This window comes from Nesoenas mayeri, assembly GCF_963082525.1.
Source record: "Nesoenas mayeri genome assembly, chromosome: 14".
NCBI lineage: Eukaryota > Metazoa > Chordata > Aves > Columbiformes > Columbidae > Nesoenas > Nesoenas mayeri.
The window spans coordinates 4,812,659-4,837,116 of NC_137556.1; positions in this window are offsets into that span (position 1 = coordinate 4,812,659).

The window sequence follows — 24,458 nt, forward strand, 5'->3', positions numbered from 1 at the left end:
GTGAATGTTCCTTGCCCTTACCCTGGTGTCACTTCCATCCTTCATGCTCCCACTCCAGGTCTCTTACACCAGTTTCAGAAGCAACAAATCAGTACAAATGCATCGCTGCTCTTCAGGGCTGAGCAGAAAGGCAGCGGCTGTGCCTGGGACATGCCAGGGGATGCTGTGTCTCGGAGCTGAACAGAAACTCTGATCCCATGCAGTTCCTCTGAAAGCTTCCCATAAATATACAAGGCTTATGCTGACAAGCTTGTGTTAGATTTATACCCCCAGGACAGAGCAGTCACTTGTTCAGTCATAGAGAATGTCCCCAAGTCCCTCGCAGATTTAGTGGTGGGTAACCTGCTAACAGGACAAAGCTTTGATTTCACTGTATATCAGATTTCACTGCCTTCCTGGGGATTTTGGGGAGGGGGCACAGAAAGAAGAGGGAGGGGATTACAGTGCCAAGTTGAGAGAGAAACCCTTGCTCACTGGCTTCTGTCAAGATCCTGCTCAGAAGCATCAAGGAGGTGGCTTTATGAGTGATTGCGATCTCACAGTCTCTCTCTGTACTTATTCTCCCTGGCTGATGCTCCTGTCAAACCAACTTGCTCTGCAGGCCAGGAAAAGCTGCATACACTGATTTCAGCTTTAAGTTCAGCTTGTGCACCTGAAAATGAAATGAGAGAAATCCACATCGCTCTTCGGCGCTAGAGCAAAGCAAACCACGGTGCATCTCAGGGCGACAGGCTGAGCAAAACACAGCACGTCCTCCCCCCTCACTGTTTGCTCTGCTTCCGACAGTGCCACAGACAGCTCCCTGAATTTTCAACAAAACCTCACATCCTACTTAGGTCCAACTCAGAAGGCATCTCGAGAGGAAGAACTGTGTGCCACCGTGACAGAATTACTGTGAGATCCAAAGGATGCCTCAGAGGAAAGAAAAGAAGGAGAAGGGACAGCAGGTCAGCCTTGCTGCAACAGAACCATCTCCGTTTCCTGCCCAGCCGCATGCCCCGTGGCCCCTTATCGTGGCACTGGTTGGGTTCAAAATTGCTTTTCAGCTAGGCTGTTTTATATTTCAGTGCCTCTCCTAAGGCCAGATATGGAAAAAAGATCCAGCTTTTTAACACTGGTGTGTACTGAGTACGAATGAGCTCATGGGATCATCTTGTTGTCTATATGTTTACAGATTTGTTCAGCGATTATTCCATAGTGAAATGCAGTAAATTGTGGCATGGAAGACAAAGAAGTGGAGTCACCAGGAAAAAACAGTGATAGATCATTGAAGCAGAGTTTATCCACCTGAAATTATAGGTTTCAGGGAAGGCAGGAGCTAGAATTTATGCAGGGCACAGAAGTTAATGCACTTTCTTTACTTACTGAATGCGGACAAGAATTTTACCATGCATCCACCACGGATCTGCTGCATTCAAAATGCAGCAGATCTAATAAGAACATGACCCTAAAATACTCTTGGCTCAACAGAAATAACTTCAGCGCTTGACTTTTCCTTTGGACACCTCCTGAACATGCACTGGCCTGAGCTAACTGGGATTGAGTGAAGGATCCACTGAGGTTACAGCCCGAGTAAACTGGAAGTAGACAAGGAAAACATTGACCATGATGAATTCAACGGCAAAGCAGGGAAGTGCAAATGCTGACAAGTCATTTCCTCTCTGTAATTAAGGTTCCCTGTAGAGACACAGTAAATACAGGATGATCCAATACCTCACGGATTTCAAATTTCCGATGGCATTAGTGCAGCCGAGATGTCCTCAGATTATTTGCAGAAACAGTCCAGTCTAGTCCAGATCTGGAAAGAAACTTCTTTCTTCAGGTGAGAGAACAGCAGTTTCATACAGAACTCATTAGCCACTCTGCTGAGTTACCAATTACTAATTGTTTTGATCGGTGGCTCTTGAGTAACATCCATCTCCCAGGCTTGCTCAGGACCAGTCACTCCTTCCCACTTGCTGCTGATGGGCTCCCAGGCAGCAACTTCTGTGGCTCTTTCCTCTGAGAGATGTCGACCTGACAAGCAATCATTTTACTTCACTTTTTGAGCTACCCTGCTGACTACATTCCTCCTTTCATTATTAACCTAAAACCAAAGTAAAACAAAACAAACAAAAAACCCCTCTTGACTGTGTGTCTAAAATAGCAAACAGAGGTTTTTTTAACAAATGACCTGTAATGGCACATCAGTGACTGTGCTCCATCCTAGATAAGGAGAATCCTGGCTGCAGCTTAGATATGCAAGCGTGCTGGTGAGGGAGTGATTTCCAGCCTACTCCACAGTACCATGAAATACAAGGTCATACTTCCTTTATGCTAGGGTAACAGGGAAGTATTTCTATTTCTTCCTCTTTCTTCAGGGCAGTTAGCTTTACTTTTCCTTCTGTACCCACCCACACAGCTTCCCTGAGTATGCACAGAGAAGTGACAGCAAATAAACATGGCCGTAAAATTGAGCAGTGGGATTTGCCATCTAACAATACTTCAAACTTTTGAAAATAACTTGATCAAGTCTCAATGAGACTCTTTTGAAATGGCAAACCATCTCTTGCATGAAAATATATTCAGAGTGTAGTTAATAGCCAGCTACGAGAGACCATTTTCACCACTGAAATTGCAGCTAATTCATCATATCTCAAGGGTTGGTTTGGCGTTGTGGGTTTTTTGCGTGTGTGTGGGTTTTTTTGTTTTTGTTTTTACTAGTAACTTTCATTCCATCAACACACTGCAGCAATTCTTTGAACAAGACAAACCTGATAAAGCAGAATAAAGCCAAGGCTTGGAGAAATAAAGTGAGAACATGCACTCTGCGGGCCCAGAGCAAGACAGAAAAGCACATAACACACGATGCCAAGGACCTTAAACCTCCCTACAGAAGCAGCTGCAGAGCTCCCCCTGCTTTAACTGCAGCTCATTAGCTTCCAAACCTCCACAAACTCTTCCCAAAAAGCAGGTGAACTCTGATGGCAAGATCACAGCTAGAACTGCAGTTTTTCCCTGAACAAGGGCTGCTCAGACTTACCCAGCAGCAAACAGAAATTAGACGAAGCAGCAAGTGCTGCAGACTCCCCTGTTGCCAGCACCCACCCTGGGTGCCATCGAGGCAAGTGCCTTGGCAATCCAGTAAGAACAGGGCAAACTCGCAGTGGCTTTTATTTGTCACTGTCTCCTTTTTACTAACATTTTTTGTAAAGAATATTAGAAGCATGTTGCACAGAAACATATAGCAAATGGTAATTTTACTGAATGATGGCAGTGCTCTTCTGATGCTTAAATCAAATCATAGACTCTGGAAAAATATTAGGATTCATTGCATAACCCTTAAAAAAAAGAACCTTAAGAAGAAAAATTATTCTGTGTTCAGTTGTATTTACTTATTTTGCATAATTCTCGCACCACGATTAAAAATTAAAATAATTTGTGTTGATTCAAGTTTTTAAAATGTCGTCTTCACCATTGGCATGTGATGGTGGAAAGCAGGGAGATGTCCGCACTTCTGTGCTGACTGCCTTGAGCGTCTCTACATACACAGGTTTTGCCAGAAATCTTTGGCCCACTCATGGAAATTTGCTTGCTTGATTAACTTCTATCACTAATCACCCCTACTCCCATACTAAGTCGGTGAACACAAACAGGTAAAACCAGCAAAAAGTGAGCCAGACGGAGCTAAACCTCCTGCTGCAAGAGGCTCTTCTCCAAGATGAGGCTCTTCAGCCCCTGCTCCAGTGTCTTGCTGAGTCGGATTAGAAATTCATGGGAGGGAATGTATATTGAAATGCTAAAATCTTCAGCAATTCTGGCATCCGCAGGGGAAAACAAAAAAAAATCTATGGGATAGGACCAATAAAAAATAAACTAGGACAAGAGAATGATTAATCTCTCAAAGCCACAGCAAGGGCTCTCTTGCTGGAACTGCACCCTCCAGAGGATGCATCCCAACAGACCTGCAGCTACATTCAGCTCGCGTATTTATGTGTGTGTGTTTTATCACATGCTAACATGGGACTTTCTTTGATTTGTATTTGGGATAAAATACCCAAAGTTTCCATCAAACTTACGGAAAACCTTAGTGGTGATTTAATGCAGTGAAACCTGGCTTACCACAAGGCTGTGACAGGGCTGTATTTTGTTTCTGCCAGGGTTAGGTGCTCTCTGGTACAGCAGCTTAAAAAGACAAACACTTCATCATTTATGAAGCTATAGGGTCTTGTTTGGACTCTGAATGTTGTTGCGGGCGCAGGGCAGGCAGCACGTGGCAGGAGAGGGCAGGGAGGGACAGGAGCTCCAGCGCGGAGCGGTGGGACATGGCTGGAGCTCTCGGTCTGTCTGAGCACAACGTCACAGCCACGTCTGGCAGGTCTGCGAAACACGTCAGCAGGTTGGCCTCCAGTTTGCGTTCATGAATAAATTGCATTTTGCAAGAGCAACAACAACAAAAAAAGCCGGCAACCCCTCGGCTGCATGGGATAAAGCGACTCAGCTTTCAGCCCATGTGCTTAATAACACCACCTAAGGCCATGCTGTGAACACACCGTCTAGGGAGCCTTTTTGCTCATTTTTTTTTCCTCTCTGCCACATTTCATCATGCTTAATAATAAAATTCAATAATTGTTAGCGTGGAGATCAACCACTTTCTCTAGGAATTGCCCTGAAAAACCAGCAAGCGACCCGGGAAGGTGTTACCACACAAAAAAAAAGCAAAAGGAATTCCTGTTCCCTTGTGCCCTCTTTTGAGCAAATGATATCCTCAGCATTTCGCATTTCACCTCACTGTAAGAAACACCCCTGTTTGGGCAGAAAGAAACCAAGATGCTGTGGCTCAGGCTCAGAGTATGCGACTGACATATATAATCTAGATTGGCTTCCCAAGGCAGACCTTTGATTGAGGAGGAAGAAGAGCAGCTGGTCAAAGTAATCTGCTCGGAGCAATTTGCATAATTTTCTCCCCCGTTTCCTCCGGCATTGTGAGCGTGTCTGGAGAGGAACACAAGCGGCAGATGCTGCGTCGCTCTGTCACAGGGTATAGCAAAGTGGAGAACGTGGGTCAGAATTCATCTGCTTAATATCCCCAACAGGTTAAACAGTTCTGGAGAGCTTCAGGCACAGATCTTCTTTTGAAAAGCTTTTATTTTTTTTTTTCTTTTTCCCTTCACCGAGTACAAATGATTCAATTTCTTCAGCAATTGCATGTTTCCTTTCACACTTGTGTGCTATTCAGAAAGATACTCTTTGTGTTTCTTTACGGAGCTGGCTTCCAGGACCAAGTATTTCTTCCCCTGCTTGGATGAAGAATCCATTACAAATGGGTTATTCGAGAGCAGAAAGCCAGGCTTCGGCGTTAAAAACAAATGCATGTTTAACATTAAACACACACTTTTTAATTGTGGCAAGATAAGTTTCAAACCATCCTCCAGAATTCCAGTTTCTTGTGGGTCTGGGATACTGGTGGAAGCTGCAAATCGTGTAGCTGGTCCCCCCACTTCCAAACTGGGTGTCTACAACTGGGGACCTGAATCATGGTTCTGCTGAGACAAAGGAATCTCCGTGAGCAAAGGACCGCTTATCTACCCTGACGGCAGCTCAAGCCCCGCACTGTGCTCCCATGGCTTCTGAGCCTGGCTGCTTTTCCCCCAAATTTCTTCCCAAGTTGCTAGAGGCAAATAATACTGTTTCTCTTTAAATCAGTTGTAGGAGCCCAGCACAGAGGATGGCACTACCTGTGCCAGCTGCCCAGTGGCCACATTTCCTACCCCAGAGGACTCTTGTTTGCAGAAAAGAGTGTGAACCATCCCCAGGCTTCTGTCCTTGCCCCCTCCCTGGGGCTGTCCCACCACTGCTGCCAAGATTTGTCTTGTGTGGGACATGAAGAACTCACCCCGTGTTCCAGCTGCTGACACAACCCAAATGTCCACAGGCAGCAGAGCCCCTTGCAGATTTAAAAAATCACAAGTTTGTCAGCAGAGGCTGCCAATTTTGACTGGTGAATGCCCCAGTTTGAAAAAACAGTTCAGAAAAAGTAAAGCACATAAATATTACTCCTACCCTTCCCCTCAAGGGACGCAGCCCCCTTCCAAAAAAAACAGCCTCCTTGAGGATGGGAACCCTTCAGCAAAGCTGGGGAGGTGGCAGGACCTCCTTGAAACAATAGTAAAAAGGCAAATACGTCTTTAAAAGGTAACTGTGAGTTGAGCACTCCTAATTCAAAGCACAAATGAGAGTGCCTGCAACAGGTTAAAACAGCTGCCATGCAGCATCTGAGGCAAGGGGACAGTGAGGAATTCGGTTCACCCACTCTCCAGCACTACCAGACGTCAGCTCCCTCCACAGCCAGCTGGGAAGCCACGGTCCCAGCAGGGGTATCACGTCCCGTGTTGTGCAGTCCCACCCGGCTGCTACCAGGCTGTTATCCAGCCTGACGTTAGATGCCAGACAAGGGGCCAACATCTATTTTAGGCTTCACAGTAAGCAGTGACCACACAGTGGTGAAACCAAATGAAACCACCCTGCTCTGAAAGGGGATGGCACAACTCGCTTCTCAACCACAGGCCAGAAACTACTAAATTGCTACAAAAAATAGGGGAGGGTTTTATTTTCCCCAATTCTGTGTCTCATGCCTCCCCTCACTTTCCAGGTAGGGCTATATAAATATAGACACAGATGGCACTGCCTATGCCCCATTCCAGCCCACCCCCTGGGTCACGGAAGGTGATGGGGAAACTCCAGAAAGCCAAGGATCAGCCTCAACTGGGCAGGAGCTTAGTGAGTAAAGCAGCAAGTCTATTTAAGAAATTTGCATGCAGATTCTGAATGTTAGAAGTTCAGGACAGCTTCTTAATGTTCTAATTCATTTACAAAAATCCACACAAGCTTGTACTCCACATATTGCAGAACAAGCTCACAGTCTGACTGAACCAGCCATCCACAGAGTGCAGCGGGAGCCAGCATTTCCCAGTATTTCTACCCATATCTGAACCCAGCTGGAACTGGAACATCCAAGAGTAGAAACATTACCCTGTTAGTCTATCCCTTCCATGACATTTTATTTTTTGGAGTGTCTGAAATTTTCTGGAGCAGGGTGGATTGTGCAAGGCCTGATCTTAAAGGCATCTCATTAATAGGCATTTTGGCGAAAAGAGTTTGGGTTTTTTTTTCTGTCTCAACGTCATCAACATTTTTTGTGGGATTTCAAAAATATGGTCCCATCCCCTTCAATTCTCTTTCCCCTATGGATTTAAGTCAGAGGCTTTTAAAGTTTTTTCAGACTTTTTAAAATAAAAAACTGGAAACAAATCAAAGAAAAAAACCCAGGCACTTTTTACCTATGTGACCAAGTCCCTCCCAAGTACAGCTATTTAAGTCCATCCTTAATGCATTACTCGGAGGTTCACACTCAATAACTGGTCCACGTCTGATGTGACACGACTGGTGTCCAGCAATGCCAACCTGCAAAGCTTCTTGAGGGACACCAGCACACACCAGGGATGTCCCTCTGATCTCTGCAGGCAGCTGGCAACTCCCTGAGGGTTTCTGCTCAAAAGAGAAGCACAAAGCAATTCCTTCCCCCAGCTATGGGCTCTGAACAGAGTTCAGCTGGGAAGAAAAAGCCAAGATCAGGATGTCCACAGTACCAACTCCCCACTACCTGGTGGCAAGAGAACTGAATTTTCTAACAGTGAAAGGAGAAGGCTGGGAGTCTTATGTTACCAATTTGTGACAGGAGCATCTTCAGCCACACAAAAACATGGAGTCTTGTGGGAAGGAAGGAAAAACAGAAAGAACAAGAGCTTTCTTTAAACACTTTCCTTAGTGCCCCTCCAACTCCTGCCCCTCTGAGCTGAGCCTTGCAAAGCCGGTTGCTAAAGCACAACTCCAGCATTGGCCGCCCCTCTTGAAGGTGAGAACTTCAGCTCAAGCCTGGGCTGGTAAAGGCAACTCACCCGGCCCCCCAGCCCCACACAGGCGCTGTGATTAATTTTTGCGCAAGGAGTGATGTGTTGGCATGACAGCCATAAACAACAGACTCCATTAATTACCGTGAGATCCGAGCATCTGCGCTGTTGCTCAGTTTTACATCCAGTAGCATCTTCTTTGCACTTGCTCATCTGGAGACTACCCCAGAAATAAAAACTAAAATACTTAAAAAAAATATATAAAAATCCAGATTTAGGACAGTGTAAGAGCTTTCCTTGAACTCTGTGTTAACGTGCCCTGTGAGGCTTTTCCTTCCTGAGGCAGCTAATTACAGAAACCCAAAGAGTTAATTTATTCTGCAAAAGCCCCTTTCATTGTTCTATTAGCACATCTGGTAAAATCACAGTTTTCATTTAGTAATCTAACGTGGCCCATACCCTCTCACTTATCTCCTATTACTATTAGTGCCAGCCTTGTGCTAACCTTCCGTTGCTTTCTTTTTTTCCCTTTTTGTGTGTGTGTGTGCAGACACTAACTACCTTTCAGTCACTGAAATGCTAATTTCGGAGACAGGCAGTAGGCAGCTAGAAGATAATGTTACATGTTTCCATCCTCCCACGGGGGAAAAACCTGGAGGAATCACAACATCTGAGAGGCTTTTGCATTTTGGATAGGAAGACAAAGGGAAAACAGTTTGTGTGTATACATAGACACTAACATATTTGGAGACTGGGTCTTCGAGATTAAAAATGTAATTGATATTGGGTGCATTTTCTCCTTACTGGGCAGGCAAGGGAGAGATCTGAGCTTTGTATTTTCAGAAAGAGGAGAAACACGTATGGCAACACCCTGTTTAAAATCAATATCTTGATGGATATTTTTCTTCTTAGGAGTACATACTGAGGAAATGGCGACGTTCCACACAGAAGTACGGAATATTTGTCATATTTTCTTGCCGTGTCACTTTTTCTGCACTGTTTCATTGAGCCCTGTTCATGAGGGAACAATTCCCTCATTGTCATTCTAACGTCCCAGGAGCAATGCAACAAAAGCAAACAAAGAGGTAGGAGGGGGAAGAAAGACAAAAAGAAAGTGGAACAACTTTTCCAGCGTGAATCACTAGTTCTTAAGTAGATCCTTGCAACACGCAGCTTGGTCTTCCAAAATCCTGCCCCTGCTTTCGCCGTCCAGCGTGTGTGGGCTCACTCCATCCCTGCCTCTCTCCGCTTTGAGTATTTGCATTCAGGTCAGTCTCCCCACTAGGAAAAGATAAAATGAAAGCCTCAAACTCATAAAATCCCTGATGTGGCTTTTGGGACAACTCACAAATTTCCTGTCATCTTTACCTGACCAAAAAAAAAAAAAGATTGGGCCAGGGCATCTCAAAAAGAGATTGTTTTGTTTCAGTTTTGTTTTTACTGCACCATTGCTGGTTTTCATCAGATCTGATTTCACAGAATCTCAGAATGTCAGGGATTGGAAGGAACCTCGAAAGCTCATCCAGTCCAGTCCCCCCATGGAGCAGGAACACCCAGATGAGGTTACACAGGAAGGTGTCCAGGCGGGTTGGAATGTCTGCGGAGAAGGAGACTCCACAAACGCCCTTCTCACTGAGAAGAAGTTTCATCTCAAATTTAAGTGGAACCTTTTGTGTTCCAGTCTCAACCCATTACCCCAGTCCTATCACTGGCTGTCACCGAGAAGAGCCTGGCTCCATCCTCCTGACACTCACCCTTTATATATCTGTAAACACTAATGAGGTCACCCCTCAGTCTCCTCTTCTCCAGCTCCAGAGCCCCAGCTCTTTATTCCTTTCCTCACACGGGAGATGCTCCACTCCCTTCAGCATCTTTGTTGCCCTGCGCTGGACCCTCTCCAGCAGTTCCCTGTCCTTCTTGAACTGAGGGGCCCAGAACACGACACAATATTCCAGATGTTAGCGTGGAAGAAGGTGATCCATGCAATTCCTGATGGCCGGCACAGACCAGGCTCTGGTGAGTGGCAGGACCAGAAGAAGACAGGTTGCAGCTCAGGCCTCAGCATGCTGGAACAGCAGAGACAAGAAATCCAAAGACAATTCTTCCAGAGGCACACAAGCAGTCAGCTACCACAGTGGGATGTCCGCTCTGTGTTCTTCCTACATAGGCTGTGGGCATGTGAGTCTAATCTTTCAACAGAGACTCATCTAAACATCTTTCATTCCAGCTGGACAAAAGAAGGAATACACTAAGTAAGGGCAACCACCAAGGAGGCAAAGACAAGCATTCAGAGTCTATTTTTCCAGTATCTACCCAACAGACAACACACTATTTTCCACAACTGCAAATGGACCTTGGCTGGAAATTCAAACTCAGACACCATGAGACCCATCACCAGTAGTGGGGAAGAAGGGCGTAATGTTGGATTTAAATCCTCAAATTAAAACCAGCACAAAGTAGAACCAAAAAGGAGAAGAACATCCAAAAGCATTAACTGCAGCAAGAGTCTGGTGGTTAGCCGAAATCTCTGGGCAATGAATTGCAGCAACATTTCGCAGCACACTTGAATTTGTAATATAGAGAGCTGCTGGCTCGAGGAAAATAAAAGTATTTGAAAGTATCTGGGCACTTGCACAAAGCCAATAGCAACTAATTCTTGGTGGAGTGGGATAACCAGGTTTAGACTCTTAAAGCTGTTACTCATCAGTTCAGACTCTTTCCTGCTGTCGAGTACTCAGTTCAGTTCCCTCGCAGCTGCCTGGTGTGTTATGGAAAGCAATCATACCAATTAAGCAATTTTATCAGTTTAGAACTCAATGTTCGAGTATATGCATCCTGGCTTTCACTGGCATCATCATAAGCTATTGCATGAACTTAACTTTTAAAGTTACCTCTCTCCAGCTGAGGCACAGGGACCACCATGTCAAAACTTAAAATCCATTGCAAATGCTACACTGGGTTGCTTAAACTACTATTAAATTTCTCAGAGAGCTAGTAAAGTCCCTGAGAAAATTATCTTGTCTGATGCCCACCCCAATGCCTGAAGTATTTCTCCCTGGGCTAAGGAGATCGGGCTGACCCTGGCACCAAGATGTTATCTCTGTGCCTTCAAAGCAGCGGCCTGGATGCACTTCGCTCAGTGTTTTTGTATCAGGCTCTCGGTTAGATTCTGCACACATATTTAAGTGAATTACTACACAGCCCCTTTATTTTCTTTATATTTTTCCATTCCAGAGAACGCCCATTGTTATTGAGTTTTTAAGCTGAGGCTCAAGGATCGCTTGATTGCATAGGACAGACCATTTTAAGTGGTAAAGCTTAAGGATGGAAAAAATGAAAATTATGTAATTTAATAAAGAACCGCAACAATGGAGCACGATCTTCCTGCGTATTATTGACAATGATCATCTCCGGCTGCCGGCACTGCTGGCTGTGAGGATTCAAGATTTTCCCCACACCAACGCAGACCTCAGTCTTATTTCCAAGCTTTCCAAGTGCAAACAGAACACAGGCTGCTTTGCATTACAGGGAGGCCTGCCCATTAGTTTTCTACGAAAGATTTTCACAGATTTTTTACAACCTGGTGTGTACATACAGGCATGCAGCATCGTTCCTGAAGCATTTTGTTGACCTGTGCTCAGAGCACATGGACAAAGACGGCGATTCGGTGGCATTGAGGGCAACTTGTACATCTTCATACAATCCTTGTGTTTCAGATCCAGCAGAGGGTCTTTGCTCAGCACAACCTGTAGCAAAGCGTTTCTGTTGGGCTGGGCTTTTCTAGAGCCAGCAGAAAGCCCCATACAATCAAGCCACATTGACCCCCCCAACATCACATTCCTTTGGGTAAATCCAGCTCCTTGCCTTTCATTTCCAACTTACTCTGTTTCTCGTTCCCTGGGTCTGTGTTTTGAAGTTTCTGGATTTGAACAAAGCCAAAATCTCAGCTGAAATCTCACTCCACTCTGGCAGCCTCTCCTTGTCCATCCTAGGTGGAACCAGATGTGGTGTGTGTGGTTTCAAGCTCACTATCAGCCAGGTTTCACATGCAACCCTTTCAATAGAGTTAAGCTCACAGCTGTAACCAGCTTATGAATTTTTACGTGAACTGCTGTCAATATTTTGAGCTCTCCGTTGCTTTGGTGGGGAGTTTACTGTCCAGCAGACTGTTCCCTTGGATTAATACTGCAGGGTGACACAATGAGCTGATATTCTATGGGTAGGCCTTATGAATAAAGAAGCTCAACATTCTGAAATGAATTAGAGAAAGGCTTTCAAGGTATATCTGAAAGATATAGATAAAGCTGTTCATGACATGATGATGACTTTTATATGGGAGGCAAGTTGCCATATATCTCATTGCTTATGCAGTCAGGCCAGCTCCTCACTTCCAGATGATCAGGATGGTCTCAAGAGGATGAGAGGAAGATGATATAAAGGGATATAGGAAAATCAATTCTAATAAAATAAGTTATGCCCCAAACCTTCATCAGAAATTCCAGTAAAACTCAAAAAACCCTTCAAGAAAACAATCTGGAGATTCAAGTAAATCAGATTGCCTGAACTATAGATTCACTTCCGTCTTGAAAACATCTGTGGAGGTTTCTCACATCCTGGCCCTTCCACCCACTCCCACATTCCAGCACCCAGAAAGCAAAAATGAGATTGGCTCTTAGGAGGCTGGCGAGCACGAGCGCTTGAGTGCCAGGTATGTGCAGCTGTATGCGTGATTGCTAATCCATCTGCAGGACTCGGCATGGGCCACTTTTGTTCGAGCCTCAAGTAAGGATGGGAAAATGGGTTCGAATAAATAATGCGAAAGGCGTTGGCCTTTCAGCTCTTTTGAAAGCTGAATTGGAAACAAAAGTTCCTTCCAGGTTTGTAAATGCTCAGTTAGTGCCACTCATTTGCTGATGATGCTGCTCTGTTTTCGGATCCCATATGGGAGAGTAGACCCCAAAACACTGGGAGAGCAGCTTTTCTCCCAGTGCCCTCCCAGGCTGTTTGGAAGCAGAGGGAGCTTGCAGGAAACCTGCTTTGTGGAAACATTAAGCCAAACTTTTTGCATCAGAAAGGTTGAGTTTAGGTAAATACAGAGCATTGGAGAATGTCAGGGAACAAGGTGTTTAATCTGGAGCTCAACTCTGGGCATCTAAAGGACTGGACACACCAAGAGCAGATAAGCAGGACAGATTCAACATAATATGCAAAAGAAATCCAAAGTTCAGCTAAAAAACCCTGCTTGCTTCTCAATGGTTTATAATTTCTTGTTTCTTGTTATGGCTCTGCCTCATCTCCTCTCAATGGGCCATGGATGTTACCAAGCAACATGGTAATACTTGGCCCAAAACCTAAACAATGGTTTTTCATAAACATCAGTGAATAAAATTATTGAACATCCTGCCTAAACATTGACTTAAACCTCTGGGTACACACTAGCGAGTGCCAGTCCCGTACAACATATATGCAAAAAACAAAAAAAATAAAAATAAAAAGGCTCCCTTCTGAGTTAAGTCACCATGTCACCATGTCGCCATTTCTTGCCAACATCTCAAAATCAAGACCTTTTGAAACTATTTTGCAGGAAGTGAGATATAGCCGGAGGCACCCAACCACCACCTGGCCAAGGATGAGGCACCCACTTGAGTGACAGCAACTCAAGTTTCCAGAGTGCTCAAGCTGGAAAAGGACCCTGAACCAGGGTTTTTTGCCTCCTAGGGTTGGTCCCTCACTGGGAAGCCACATCACATCTCACACACTGGGACCGAGATTCAACCAAGCAGCTCCCACCTCTGCAGCAATATTTCCCCCACTGGGGCTGTCCTTTGATCTATTCCTAAACCGCCCATATGAGCCTCATGCCATGGCTGTCCAGGAGGCCCTCAAACACCCACACATTTTCCTTAGGACTCGCTCCCATCACAGCTGCCACCCCACATCCCAGACCCCCACCCTGAGACATGTTCCCTCACTGGTTTCCCCACACAAAGCATGGGATGGCTCCTGCTGGAGAAGAAACCTGTGAGGTCTGATCCTGGCTGCATTGAACGAGTTTGTTTCCCAATCTGTGCCCACTGTCTAATTGCACATGGCAGCTGGGAATGCTCCCCAATGAAAGCACGGATGGAGGGAGCACAGTTCTCCCTTCCCGCACCCAATCTCCGGCTCCTGGCAAGAAAAGAGCTATTCCCAGCTCTGCTCGGGCTGTGAAATGGGCACCACTCCTTCAGAGAGCCGCTGCCATCCCTCCCTCCCAGAAAAAAAAGACATCTCCAGGAAGAAATGGATTCATCACAAGGTGCTTAGCGGGATGAGCTGTCTCCCCTCAAATTCCGGGATTTGCAATTTGTGCTGCTTTGGGGCTGTGGGAGGGCGCCGGGCTCACTCTCCCTTTCCATTTGACTCAGCCTTCTCATAGCAGGGATTATCCTCGTCTATCAAAGGGAAAGCTGCGGAGCAGACGTCCGCCTATTCTTCCTGAGCACTGAGCCTGACAGCCGGCTTTTCAGCCCCGCTCCCATTACCAGCTGCCCTACAATGAGGGAGCTAAACTCCACACAAGGCCCACATGGAGCTCCAGAAGGAGCTGGGGGGCTGAAGGGTGCGGGAGGGGAGAGAGGGGGAGATGGGTTGAGTGGTGCAAGGGAGAGAAACAACTCATGCAGATGAGGGAGAGTTAATCCTATTTAGCACATGTATATTATCAATGAGTGTGTGTGGTGGGGAAAGGCAGGGGGGGAGAACCCCCCACTGCAGGCAGGCGGAGGCAGACAAAAAGGTCATTCATGTGTGGCTCACAGAATTAAGAAGGTACCACAATCTGCTGCTGGTTTGGCTCCAAATGCTTCTTCATATTCAAATCAAAGCCCCTTCCCCCACCCAACCTGCGGAACGTCCTGGCTTCCCTGTCCCTGCCTCGCTGTGCAATTACCCATCTGAGTTTCACTTTCCATCCCTTCTGGTGGCACTGGGGGTCCAATCCCAGATTTGGGACCACATCTCAGGCCTCCAAATTTCAGCCTACATTAAGATCTAGATCCACCATGTGTCCCAAGCATTATTGCAGAAATGGCTCGGGTCCCCCATTTCCAAGGCTCCAGACCCACAGCTGAACAGAGAACTTAAAACACTGAGCCCTTCCAAAATTTTGCCCGCAGTGTCCAGAACCCACATATCAACCAGAAAGGTCAGGAACATTTTGGTGGAGTGGTTTGACCCTGGATCATCATTAGCTGTGGCTTTGTAGTAAGACTTTGAATTTGCAAATATCCTTCTTCTCTCTGCAATTTTAATCCAAGTGCAAGGCACCAAGTGACTTTCTACATCCTCCCACCTTGGCTGAACAGCATCACTGCATCTTCTCCTGCAAAGTCTCTGCTTCTCTGAGAGCTGATGAAAAGGAATCCAAAACTCAGAGTTCTTTTAAATAACAGTGTGGGGATGAAAGACCAGGGCTGGAGTAAGTCATCTGAAATGCATAAGAAATCTCAGGCTTGCACCTACAGGCTGTCTCTTTAGAGAAAAGGCAAAATGTATTTTGGACAAACCACTTGACTGCTAATGAACCACAAACACAAACATTGCTCCTTAATTTGCATTCAGTGCCAGAGGAGACCTGCACTCCCTCTAATGAGCACTGCCAGCCACTCCTTTCCACGGAGAACTCCCCAGCCGCCCAAAAGAAACCAGCAATTCTTCTGGGACCTCTGCACTGGCTACCTCCAGGCTTTGGATGGCTGCTCGTGCTGCGTTGCATAGCTCCTGCTTCACCCCCCAGTAATCTCCTTGCCTTCTCCACAGGAATCAGGGATAGAGGAGCTCTCTCCTCCCCTACTGTACATGCTCATAGGTTTTAATCCAATTAAACCATTCTCTCTCCTTGACAGATTCTCTTTTTTCTTCATTTGCTTTCAATAAAGAAGCATCATTTGCTTGGGAGCATTCCAGGGTTGCGACAACTGGCCCTTCGCTTACATGTGTCGCTTACGAGTGGAAAACTGCAAACAAAGCTCGAGGTTTATTTTAGGAGGAGGGTGGAAATGGCCTTGTTATTTAATTTTTTTTTTAATGCTTTTTAAACCTTATTAAGCAAATTAAATTTCAAGAGACGTCTCTCTTATTCTGGGAAGTCCCTTCCTTGTCCTTTTCTTGTATCAAATTGGTATGTTAGCAAAGGCGTGCCCATTGCCTGGCTCCCACAGACCCATCAAGCATCGATTTTGACACTTAACAGAATTAGAAATGCCAGCCGTCCAAACCTTGATGGGTCTTCACGGGAATGAGCACTAAACTCCATTAGGAGGCTTCCTTTTATCACATAGATCCTCTTATAATTCAATTTGCAGTGAAATTCTCCCCCATCTCCCCAAACCCTGCCAGCTGCCAGCCCCATTCCTCTACCGCCAACACTTATTCCTCAGTCAAACAGACCCACATCCAGTCCTTTCTGCAATTAAAATAAAAAATCATCACTTACACCAGCTTCCCTCTGCTGGAAGGAAGCCACAGTCAATAGGTGAATAAGGTCTGTGCCTTGTTCCTCTGAGTTAATAAATGTTGAAAAGAGGGTGAGCCGAAGTCCTCCGTAAATATCTCTTGTGCCAGCCTAATAAACTTAATGTCATAATGCAGTACCCCTAAGTTCCTTGTAAAAACGTGTATGAAACATGAAGATAACAGTGAAAAACTCAAGTATTATTGGTCTGCAAATCCTCCAGCCCTCAAGCAAAGAACTATTGGTACAGAAACAAAGTAAGGAAAATGCAACTCAAAGATAAGTGGAACTGCTCTCAATGTGAGGCAGTGCACTACCTGGGTTTGATCCAAAAATTAGTCAAATTCTTCATTTAACTACAGGGGGTGGTTGGACTAGGTCCCACTTGGCTGATGTGCCAGGGGCAGGAAAGTGCACTTCTGTATCTTTCTCCTCCTTTTAAACGCTCTCAAACTCTTACCTTATTTTACAAATTATTCAAGGACTTCATGAGTTTGCAGGAAATTTCCTTTGTGCTGTTGTGCCAGAGACCAGGACCAGATCTGGTAGGCAGCTCTTCTCCATTTTATGGTATGTGAGATCCCCATTCTGCTACAGTAGGGGAATGTATGCACAGGATTAAAAATTATCCGTGATTACAATTTAGAGTGTTATAAACCACTCAGCACCTGGAGCCCTAGCGAGACGATATTTAAAGATTAATAAAATAAGCATTTGAAAATCCACTTCCCCTTTGGTTATTTGCCAGGATCATGGTCCAGAATATAGCATTTTTCATGCAAGAATTGGTAAGCTGATTAACAGCTGAAGGAGACCACTTTTCTACACTTCCTTCAGCATGTACAATACATAACATATCATCAGCATGAATAGGATCAATGGGGTAAGCCCATCCTGAGCCTATATCTCAATAACTGGAAAGACAATCCAGGCTCTGTATTTACCTAACTAGTTATTGAAGGAGAGACTGTTGTTCAGATATTTGGCCAAACTGACTCTTGATCAATTTGGAATTAGTTCAATTTCAATCTAAGGAGTTACTTGTCTGATGATGGCTGGACTTTTGTTAAATACAGGTTTTCATTCTGAATATGTTTTAAGCTTTGATCCTCAAGACTGAGCATATGCATTGAACTTCACCCACCCAAGAAGTCTGTTTTGGTCTGGTGTTCAGAGTCCAGTTCAAAATTCCTTAAAATTAGTGTCTGTTCTTCCGCTGTCCTCAATGGGCTATGGATTGCATCCCAGTTCAGCAGATCTCTTCATTTAAGTTTGACATCAAAGCCTACTGAAGTGAATTAAACAATTCCCATTGACACCAATGATCTCCAAAACATGCTCTTTATTTCCAGCTTTATCTTAAAAGCGGCAGAAGAAAATTAAATCAAAACCAGGGCACCTTAACAAGGTAAATGACGTTTAAGCTGTAAAGGACTCTAACCTCTTAACCTGTACATGTTTGGGTAAGGTTTCTGGAAATTAAACACATTTTCCCCTCCTATAGTGTATTTTTCCTTTTCAACAGTCTATACCACTGATTCCACTAGAATGAGATTTGGCATTCAGTGAGATTTACCTATATAACTTCTCAAAGTACAGACAATTGTTGCAAATGATGCTACCCATTAACAGTAAATGCTCTCACTGTCTCCAGCTCAATAGATCTCTAAACATTACAAAGAGCTACTCCTCAGTTCCTCCCATGAGAGATTAGACATGGGACTTTCGTGGACACAACCAGTAAGTGTTTTTTCTCCCTTCTCCTTTTAGTAGCTGCTTATTGAATAGACATGTGGAAAGGGAGGGGACATCTGACCTCAACCATTAAATTCTTTACCATATAGTTTCCCTTATGCCCTGTATCAGAGAGTTCCCCTGGAAGAAATTCATTGTGGAGATGATAATTTTTAACAATTTGCACTCCATATTATTTTTTATGTGATTATTCCAAATACTAAGACAATAAATACAAATCTAAGGCATTCCCTGACTTACAGATTTCATGTGTTATTTGTACTAGTGGCATAAGAGGCATGCACACACAAGACATAAATAGCAGAGCCTATAGAGGATGGCGTAGAGCACGCTGCTCCAACAGGAGGGGTTTATCTGAATACCTGTGGATGAAATGCCTCAGAGAAAGAGAAAGCATTCCTCTCCTTCACCCTGTTTCTCTCTAAGCTCACAGGCCAGATCCTGTTCTCACTTTCCCCGACAACCCTCATCACCTCCATCGGCTTTCTAGGAGGGACTCAAGATTAATGCCCATGTAGCAGAGCAGATTTAAGAATTATTTTATTTCAGTGGAAAGGTCTTGCTGTTACTTTAAAATATGTCCTTCTCTTTTTGTCTGACATTGCAATTAATCAAGTCTCCCACCCACTCAGAGCCCGTCTTCAGAGTTTCTCTGTCTCTCACTTTCTTTTATGGATGAGGCTTTAGAGCCTGCCAGAATTTATGGAGGGAAGTAACATGGATTCAGCCAGGACCTCAGAAATCAGGTTCAGATACTCTCACAGCACGTCTCCTCCTCACCCCCCATCACGACCAGCGGCCGGTCCCTCTCCCTCAGCATAAATCTGCTCCTGCATCCCTACGGCCTCAAAGGGTCTCATCCAGCGCTGAGTCCAGGCTCTGCCAAAGAGGAAGCAAACATATGTACCATGGCAGGTTTGAGGAATCTCAGGGCTCCAATTAGAGTAATTAACTTAGAGAATCTAATGCAGGGCACTGTGCAACCTGATGCCTCCCAGCAAATCAGTCTTACAGTCCCCCCCAGCCCCCTAATCTGAGGCTTCAATGAAACCCAGGAGGACCCATCTGGTTTTGGGGAGGGGGCCAGAACAGGGGGAGAAGGGGAGCAGGATCCTCAAAGTTTTGCTCGCAGTGAAAGTACTTTCCATCAGCAGAAGTAATTTAGCCATTTGTTTTTAACATTACTGTATTTGGCTAAGGGTTTTGGACACAGCCTGCCTCACATTATCCAATACTGAGCTTCACTATTCAGGAGCCCAAGACAAAACCTGGGTGCAGAGTTAATCGTTCCCAGCTGCGGTGCTGTATTCAGGCCCAAGGTCTGGCCGAGATTCGTCACCAAACAGTCCTCTGAAAGCATGAAGTCACCAGTAGATATTATGAGCAGGGTCATGTATGTACAAAGCTGATCATGGAGAAACAGGGGTGTTTTTTGCCTAACAGATATACAAAAACAACCAACCAAAGGGAATTGCTAAAGAACAATGTAAATGTTATACCTTCTAACAGCAGGCTTTAAAAAATAGGCCTCATTATTTGTTTTTTTGGCAAAACTTGTCTGTTTTTCCTTTGTCAGTAGGTGCAAGTTGATTTCTGGAGCCAAAACCACCTCTTTTTGGCTAAATACCTGTTTCTTTTTTCTTTTAGTAGCACACCCTGGAGGAGCATAACTGAACTGACATAAATTATATGCAGAGGAACTGGGAGTTTAATGAATAGAAGACTCATGGAATTCACTTGATGTTGGCACATTAACAGACTTTTTCCTGTGGAATGAAAGTAAGTTCTGTAGTTTTCCCACATAAAGTGGGAAGGAAAAAAAAAAAGAAAAAGAAACCTTTTAATTCTCAGACCTTAGGGTTATATGGGCAATCTGATCATTTGGTTCAGCCCCTCTGAAATGACATTTGAATGAACCAAGACCAGACACAGCAGGACTGTGTCGAGGTAGGCAGGAGAAACCTTCACGTGACTTCTTTGGTGTATTTGTTTACAAGTGTTTACTAAACATAATTTCAGAATAGCTTAAAATTGAAATTTAAAAAAATAAAAATACAAGTATCAACAACCTGACCCTCTTGATCATCTTTGAAATAACAAACTCAAACCCCAAACTGGCAGTTTGGACTCAGTGAAGACTATAACAGGCACCAAGAGAGCAGTATTTATGCCCTTAGTAATAGCGTATGTTTCTGCATTCCCCCTGGTTGTTTAAATACCGCTCGCTGGTGACGAGAAGTCTTTTTTTAAAACAGAACCTGGGTGCATAAATAAACGTGTGCTGATGCTGTTCCAGCGTTATAGGAAACACATTTGTTTATCAGGTTTGATGAAGCTTACATGATCCAAGTTCTGCCAGAGTCAGGAGTGCATTGTACACATCATTTGATAAGAGAGAAGGATGAGTTATGTAAACACCTAGCAACATGTGAGGGAGATTTACTCTAATTGTTTATGTGCCTTTGTGGGAAGATTATAATCATGTTGTTTCATTAAACAAAACAGTTGTACAAGTCCTATAAGATAAATTGCCTTTCGCTCTATTCACTTGCAAAGGTCATCCTGTTACCACTGATTAGCACCAGACAGCCAGTCATACTTTGGCAAAAGGCGAGTTCATTCATAACAGGAATGCAGGAATAGGTTTCCCAGTGACTGACTTGGCAAAGACACAACGTAGAAAACACTTCTGCCCAATCTCAAACATTCACTTTCTGACAGCTCCAGAGGACATCAATCCTTCACAACGGTGCTCAGCACCATTGGCTCAAGCCTTTGGCTGCATTAGGGCTACAAATAAATACACAGAGGTGAAACGCAGGTAAATCCTTTCCAGATATTGCTAACCAACAGTGTAACCAACCGCATTGTTAACTAATCCCCAAAAGAACCGTTAACGTTTGAGAAAATACAGCGGCAGAGGAAGCTGAAGTTCTGCTCTAAGTCTGTCCTAGTGTTGGAGAAACCTCTTCCTAATTCCTCCCCTTGCACCCCCATCTCATTTCATTATAGGCAGTCCAAGGAGCTGTCATGGACTCTCTTCACACATACACACACCACTCCCCAGAGCTTGGTAACTCTCTTGCTTTGTCTTTTTGATAGGCATGTAGGAAACAAATGAGAAGGAGAAGATGTCTGAAGAGTCCATTAACGTTGTTAGGTTAGATGCGTTGACAATAAATCGATTCTTTTTGACATGACTGTCGCAGTAATGAAGGTACATTTCTGGATAACTCCTCTTAATGTAAGATAAGATATGGATGGCCCATGTCTTCTGACATATGTCCAGCATATCAAATGGTGGCATAAGAAAAGGTTGTTTTGGTGCACTAATCAGAGATAAAGTCTAATCTTGATGATGGGTGTTTTTGTCTGTCATATTTTTTGAGGGTTAGAGGTCATACACTCCTGGGGATGGGAGACTTAGTGCCCTACCTCTGAGAAGATAACAAATACCCAATAAGACTCATATTAAAAGGTCCCTCTTTCCTCTAGAGATGGAAAGAGACAGTCAAACATGCCTAAACTTGAATGTCACACTAGCTTTCTCCACTGTTTCTGAGGTTCTGGCATTTGAAGGTTCTTTTATTTGGTATATAAAAGAAATTTATAGCACAGCGAAGAAATGTGTATAAGGGTCAAAGCAGCAAGAGGAGAGAAACAAACAAAATTAGCAAGTACCATGGCTGCCTCACATGGTAGGATGGGTAAGCCAGGTCCTGCTGATGATCTGTTCCTGCTGCTGACAGCCTGGGAAAGAGTGGAAGGAAACAGGAAGATCTTTTCCTCCTCCTAAATCTACATGGGCCTGTCACCTCTTCAGTTGCATTCTGCTCTGGTGTCCTTTGGCTCCATGAAAGGGGACACAGCCCAGGACTGTCCCAGCTGGTGGGATCCAGACCAGCTCTGAGGCCACCACCATGGTCCTGCTGAGGGCAAGCGCAGCACCGGCCCCATTCACAGCCCTGTGGCTGCCTGTAAGGATGCAGAGACCAACGCTTACAGGTGTCACTTGGCAACGTTATGTCCTGATTTGCCTACATTTAAAGCTGATGTAATACTAGTATCCACTATAGCACACAAGCTTTAGCCTGCCTTGTTTCTTAGGTAAGGTATTCAATTAATGTTTGGTGAGACCTCAAATCTATGGAGAAAAGGCATTATTACCTTGAATCACCTTGAAGACAGGCATAATTATACAGTTAGGATCAATAACAAAACCCTTGGTAGTAATAAAGAAACTATTTTTTTCTGCTTCAAAGTATTGTTTCAGCTACGGAGAGAATTAACTTTTAATTACTTTGAGAATAAAGAAAGAAACAAACAATTAAATGCCTTCCATTTGCTTTGCTAAGTGATGAAGTCATATGAAACATCTTCTGACTGGAGATAGGTAAAAGTCAAAATCTTGAAGATTAACACTTCTAAATCTTGAGATAGATTCAGGCTCAAATCCCAAGGTCTGAATTAGCCACTGGTGTTTTGGTTTTGCATCTAACCTAAAATGTAAAAAGGATCAACAGCTCATGAGAGCAACTATTTTTGTGATGCTTTTGCAAATGGAGATAATGGAGCAAGATACTTGCTGCTGTGCAGCCAAAACTCTACAGAAATGAAGTTTGCAATATTTCAGCCTTAAACCCCAAGCTTAGTCCAAAACTTGACTCCCAAAAATCATCTACCTTTCTCTGCCAAAGACCATGAAATCCTTCTGGAAATTCAATTTGTTGTTTAAAAGACAACATTTTGAACCTCTTGACTATAACACTTATGTTTCTAAGCTAACTTGTTACTACTGGAACCAATTTAAACAGAAAAAGAAAGATTGTTAAAAAAATACCATGGTTTGTTTTCCAAAACTTCTCACTTTGAAATATTTGGGGTCATTTTTTTAAGCCTTTTTCCTCCTTCTCTTCTACTAGATGTTGTCAATGAGTGTGATGGAATCACTGATACTTCCCCAATTTTTTTTCTTTACTGTCTTTTTTTCCAGTTTTCTTTCCACTGTTTTTCAGTTTGTGTACAGATGAAGTGGAGAGAGAACCACAAACAAACACACAAAATACACAACATTATCTTTCAGAGAGAAGTAAAAATGAGGGACGTATAGAGGGACCCATTCCAGAAAGATATGGATGTTGCTTTGTGGATATTAGCCTGTTGAAGCAGATTTTCAGTCAAGCTCTTGCTTGGAAACAGCTGAAAGGAAAAGCCAAATTTAAAATGTACTTTTATTCCTTAGGTTTTTTTCCATCTTAACCTCGGCCTGAAGCTCTAAGGACAAGTTCTGACCCAAGTGCTTCAAATTCAGGGGCAGGGTGGATGGTTTCCACTCTCACACTGAACCCCGTCCCTCTCTCCCCATCTTCCCAGAGAGTTGAAGCTTCTCCACGGATCCACCTTTTTCCATCTGAGCTTGCAGATGATGCCACTGATCTTTGAGACGAAGAACTGAGGTTCCAAGCTGATTTACAAAGCCAGTGCTGAGTAGATGAACAAAATGAAATAATAGCTGCCTGACCTGCTTATACACTAAAAGGCCTTGGGAAAAAAAAAAAAAAATCAATTAATCAATTTGTTTATGGAGGCAACTTAGCAACAGGGAGTACACAGAACTGATTGGTTGGGTCTGTTAATAAGGAAGTTGAATTGCAGATAGTTGCATCAACTGATTTCAGATTTTGGGGTATTGATTTTTGTTAAGAAGATTCATTTCTACTGACCCTCCTCCCAGAGAAAGAATCGCTGTTCCTTTATGTCAAAGTAGTAACATGCTGTGATTAAGCATTACCACATTACTATTTCGAGGAGATTTTGGTACACTCAGGGTTTCTAAGCTGGGACTAAACAGAGCAGCTTTGTGAAGGCGCTTTAGGAGACAGAGCTCATGAGATCATAAAAGACAAAAATATTTAAAATTAACTGTAATATTTGTAAAGTACAAGTTTTAGGTAAAATAGTAGGTTACGTTCAAAATCTGTGCAAAACAAAGGGAGAATTTCTAGAACATTTTAGATTTTAAAAGCGTGATAATACATATGATAAAGAAATACATAAATATAAGTACTACCTGACAGTTTCTACAGTGTTATTTAATATTTTAAATTATATTTTTAGAGGGACATTTAATGCCTATGATGTACATGAGTTTAGCGTACGTGTGGTAATTGGGCAATACAAGTGGTAGTGGAGGTTACAGCCCATAGCCCATAGCCTCTCTACGGGCAGAGGTTAATCTTGGGGAAACCTGTGCATCCAAACACCCACACCCCGGGAACATTTGGCTGTCAGCGTCACCACAGCTCCTGTCCCTGTTTTGT